This window comes from Pecten maximus, unplaced genomic scaffold (assembly GCF_902652985.1).
Source record: "Pecten maximus unplaced genomic scaffold, xPecMax1.1, whole genome shotgun sequence".
Taxonomy (NCBI): domain Eukaryota; kingdom Metazoa; phylum Mollusca; class Bivalvia; order Pectinida; family Pectinidae; genus Pecten; species Pecten maximus.
Window position 1 is genome coordinate 55738 of NW_022979164.1, and position 5817 is coordinate 61554.

Consider the following 5817-nt stretch of genomic DNA (forward strand, 5'->3'; position numbering starts at 1 on the left):
TATTTCTTGGTATGGGTCTTGGAATTGGTGATGGATTCTGACAGAGTTTTGTTGAAGCGTTCGTACGGGAACATCCAAAAGTTGTTAGGGGGTCCATAATGTTTGATATAGTGAGGCAGGTGATATAGCAAATGCATGACGAAACTCTGAAAGAATAATATGTCATTGTTTTAAAATACATCAATGCTTTGCTTGTTAATTGGTTAATTGTCTTATGAACAGGTTGAGTTCCTTGTAGGAGCTGGTGGCTACCTCAGTGAACAACACATCATATATATCTTGTATACCAACTATGAACAGATAGTTATGACAGTTGCATCGATACCAAAGATATTACTTATGAAGTCCTGTTTAAAACTGTGATTGTACATAAAATAAATGTTGGCCATATTATTATTACTGAAATATATCAAATTTCTTTAAACTAAGTAATACAAAATAAACCTAATGGTCATATCCTAAGACCACGATCAAAAGATATTGATAGCATTAAGAAAATCAACTTTCTTAGAATTAATCTTTTTTCCAGTCCATATGCTTTTTACCATCTCCATACTTTTGTTACTGTTATTATAAGCTACTGACCTGGATTGATAAAGGAAAATCCCTCTCCATATGACAAAGTGCTATATGCCAACTCTCCTCAATGGCATCGATGTTGTTCATGTCTGTTGGTGATTTGAAGAGAGTTTCCAAGCCAGACAGGAAGTTGCACAGTGAGGTTTGTTGTGCCTCCCCTAACATTCCTCTGAGGCAATAGCGCAGGACTCCACTGGTGTACAGCTACAATCGAAACAATTCTATTTAGCAAACTGCTTAAATTCTTTTGAGCGTTAATAATGATTTTTTTAATGATTATCTATATAGATACAAAGAGATCGGGCTTGCTGCATAAATGTCATTCTCCAAGTTGTCATTATTTTCAAGCTGTGACTTCTAATTGTGTTTGATGGGTTGTGAACATCATACAGAAGATCAACCTTATGAAAGTGCAATTGACAAAGAGAAAATCATTCTCCTTTTTTCATTGACACCAACCAGTACATCTGTTCCTGGCCACATAATGCTATTTTTAATATTTAAAGTTATGGGTTTCATTTCGTTATATATATTGTAAGGATTGCAAGAAGAGAACTCAAAATGTCTAAAGTGATTAATGAATTAACATTTGCTTCTGAAATTAACTTGGTTTGGTTTTTTTTTGGTTTAACTTTCCCCTCTGGAATTAAAAAACTTATTACAGGAAAAATTCCCTGTTCCCGTGGGGTTTAAAACCCCCCAAAATTTTAAAGATTCCTACCAACTGGGGGGGAAAAAAGCATTGTCCTTTTTTAAAGGTAAAGTAAATAAAGGGGGGAAGCAAACCCAAAATGGAAAAAATTTTTTAAACCTTTTTTTTGTTTCTAATAAATTTAAAATCCCCCCCCCCCCAAACCTGAAATTTTTTTTCCTATTTAAAAAGAAAAAAATTTGGTTCTGCTGATTTTCCTTTTTTTGGGGTTTTTTGACAATTATGGCCAATTAGAAGTCCTTCTCTAAACGTCTTACCGAATTTTATGAACCCCAAAAAAAAAAAAAAATGAAAATAAAAAATTCAAAAAAACTTGATAAAATTTGTATGTTTTTTAAAAATTTTTTTTTCATGAACATTAATTAAATTTTTAATTAAAAAAAGTACATTTTTATCAAAAACTTTTAATTATTCATATTTTTAAAATAAAAAATTAAATTTTTGATTAAAGGTTTTTTTAAAATCTTTTTTTTAAACCTTTTTCCCTTTAAAGAAAAAATGAATATTTTAAAATACTTTAAATAAAAGGGACTAAAAAATTATTTAAAATTGGGGGGGAAATTTTTTAAAGGGGGTTTAAAATGGAGGGCCCCCGGTATCCCAAATTTAAATTCTACCAATATTTTCCCCCCCCCCCCCCCCAAAAAGTTTTCCAAAACTTTCCACTTTTTTCCCCAATTTTTCCCCTAAAACCTTTTTTGTTTGGGGAAAAAATTACTGGGGGCAATAAAAGCCCTTCCTTTTAACCCCCCACCCCAAGATTTTCCGGGCCCAATGTTTAAAAAATTTGAATAAACTAAAATATTAAAAAGAAAAAAAATGATTTTTTATTATAAACCAAAAATCCCTTACTTTTTAATTCACGGAAAAAACCCCCAAAAAAACCTTTATTTATTTCATCTTTTAAAAAATATATAAACATGGATGAAAAAAAGGGCCCGTTTTTCTTTAACCCCTTTTTTTTTCGGGGAAAACCCCAAAAAGTAAAAAAATTTTTTTAGTTTTTGGGGGCTCCAGTTGAATGGACTTTCTATAATCCAAAATTTCTAAAACATTCGGAAAGTAACTTTGCTAGCTTAACAAATAAAATTAAAAAAGGTTTACGGCAAAAAACTTCCACCAAAAAACATTTGACTTTTCCCGAAAGTTTTTTTGTATAAACTCATTCCCAAAAAAAAAAATTATTTATTTTTTTAAAAAAAAAAATAACATTTTAAATTTTGGGTCTAAGCTTTATTTCTTTTCACCCCAAAAACCCCCCTATTGAGGGGAAAGCTTAATTTTTCGACCCCTGTTTGCCCCTTATTTTCCACGAAGGGAAAGAATTTAAAGGTGTTGTTGACTTTTTTCCCCCTTAAACTTACCAATCACAAGTTAAAAGTTCTTTAAATTTTTTAAAAGGGTTTGGCAAAGGGTAAAAAAAAAAAAAAAAAAAAAAAAAAAAAAAAACCAAAAAAAAAAAAAAAAAAAAAAAAAAAAAAAAAAAAAAAAAATGGCTCTAAAGAAAACCAATGACATGGATTTTTTATTTACACCCAAAAATGAGTTTGGTTAAATTTTAAAAGGGGAACAAGGTTTTTTCCCCACACTTTCGTTAAAAAACCCTAAATCGGTTTATGACGGCTTTGTAAAAGTTTAAAAATTAAAATAAGACAAAATTTTGTACCGGGTTACATATTTAATAATTTCCTTGAATAAAACGTTTATTTCCCTTTTTTATAATAAAAAAAATTTATCACCAACCTTTTTAATTTTAAATTAAAAAAAAAATTTCCTTTTTTTTTTTTTTTTTTTTTTTTTTTTTTTTTTTTTTTTTTTTTTTTTTTACAGTATATCATTATAACAAAGGAGACTTAACACGAACATACCACAGCCTCCCATAACACACATACGCAATCGACACACGCATACATACCGCACGCACGAGAGGCCGTCCTTAAATGACCTTAGATGTTAATAGGACGTTAAACAAAATAAACCAAACCAAACCAATCATTATAACATTTAAACCGCTATTATCATCAATATTCAACTATCCCATATCTGCAATCAGTCCAAACAGCATGATGGTTTCTTTCGTCATCCGAAGTTGGGGCGGTAGGTTGAGGAGACCACTCTGTGCCCAAATGCTGAAGCTTCCCTGGGCGATATTGTGATGAAAGGGGTTAAAACCATCTGAGCAATAGGACAAAGCAATAGCATCGTTTCCAACTTCATCTTCAAACGTCATCCATGCTGGTGATCAATGGAGATCATCAACAAGTCTTGTCTGGTGGCGAGTACGGTCTTGTCTGGTGGCGAGTTCGGTGACTACCAGACAATTTTGCTAATGGAGATACTTCCTGGAGTTGCTGTAGCTGAGGGCCGATCGCTATAGTGTAGTACCTATAATATCAGTTCAAAATGTAAGGGGTTTTTTTTTAGCTATTATCAAAACACCTCATCACTTCATTACCATAATCAATCTGAGATTGACATGATTTCTTCAGTAAAAGTAAGTTCTTCAGTAGGGGAAAAAGAGATAATTCCTTTAAATCGATACTAGTCATCAAGTTATGAATTTTGTTAGAGTTTGGTTTGGTTTGGGTTTATTTTGTTTAACGTCCTATTAACAGCTAAGGTCATTTAAGGACGGCCTCCCGTGCGTGCGACGTGCATGCGTGGCGAGTGCGTATGTGGGTACTTTTGGCCTTTAGTTGAGCGGTCGCCCCTGTGAGAATGTCTTTGGGGTCTGTCCCCTGGCCGAAACATGGTAGTTGCTGCTCCTGCTAAGCGCTCAGCATATTTGGAGTGGTTCGCCCGTTGTCAGTATAATGTGACCGGGTGGGGTGTCCTGTTGGATGTCTTTGGCAGTACGCTTCAGTGAGGTAGCACTAAATTGGCCTATCACAAGGAGACTTGACACAAACATACCACAGCCTCCCAAAACACACATACGCACTCACCACACGCATGCATGTCGCTATAATAAAATGAATCTTCTTACTTGGATGATACTTTTATTATTTTATACGTGCATCATACATACATGTAGCATACATAGGTATACATCTGTACAGGTATCGGTACTGGCCTGTCCCGGGCGAAAGCCCAGCCCAGGACTTGGTGTCCAGCAGTGGCTCCCTGGAAACCGACTGTATACTATAGTAACATCTAATCTTTTATAGTCCTAAGTCCTAGGTATGAGTATATATGATTGATTGATACATGATAATACGGAAGACGGCTGTCATATAGCCTGAGACAATATTAGATAACCATGTACAACATGTACCATTAACATCAGATCAACTACGTCAACAGGTAAACAGAGTTGGTGCCAAAGGGCAAATATGTGTTATATAAAAATACAGATCTAGGAATAAAATCTGATATATATTTTCAACTAAAAAATAATTCATTATATTTCATTCGTCCCTTTGTCAAAAATGATTTCAAATTAGATATAATTTCGACATCATATAAGTAGATTCTAAAATAATTAATTATGTTGATATCGTCCCTTTGTCATAAATTATTGAAAAGTAAGAAAACTATAACATGTTAAGATTATTGTAAAACCAAACAAAAAAATAAAATAGCAAAAGAAATTGTGGTGAAGACTAGATACCTATACTAAATATTATAACGGTATAGCATTGATAATTAAATGACATTCATTATACATTGCTTACATTAGAATAAGAAATGAAGTCATATAGATACTAATAATGAATGGAATACTAATCATGAAGTAACATGATTACATTACGTAGTACGTAACAAAAATCATAAAGCAATAAAGCTTATAATGAAATGACAAAGCAACAAATATTTTACTGATAGCAATAACAAATATATTAATCAAATATTTAGTTTGTACTTTATATATGTACAAAAACTTTAAATGTGTACTTGAAATGCATTAAATTACATAAACAAGAGATAAGAATTAAATTCACACAATATTTTGTTCACACAGTTCACTTGTTGTAATTCCAGTATTAATGACCAACGTAATTAAAGAAATGTTTATGTACTGTTATTAAAATGAATGTTAAAATGAAATGGCGTGGATACGATGTACAACCATCTGTAAATCCAACTGTGAATTCTCGCACTCCAATTAGGCTGACAAGATGTGTAAAAAAAAATGTCAGAAAGTTCCATGTACTGTAAAGATGTTCCTCTTCGGAAGTGGAAGTGGTATATCCTTTCTCCTCGGCAATTCCACTGCATCGAGTATTCCAAATCCGTCGAATATGTTGTTATGTGTTAGTGAATGTGTATATGTTGATATTTCTTCTTCGGACAAGGAAAATATATATTTATTTTTCCCTGGCATTTGAACTGCATCAGGTATTTCCTTATCCGTTGAAGTATGGCGCGTTGTTATGTCGTTCAAGTGCAGTAGATTATATTGTAGATATCAGTGCGTGTATTATCACGTCACCATCTCTGACTCTGACATAATATGGAAAGTTCAAATTACAAATTTAACCTCGTGGTGGAATCACGTTAGGCTGAACTCTCCATTGTAGATATAG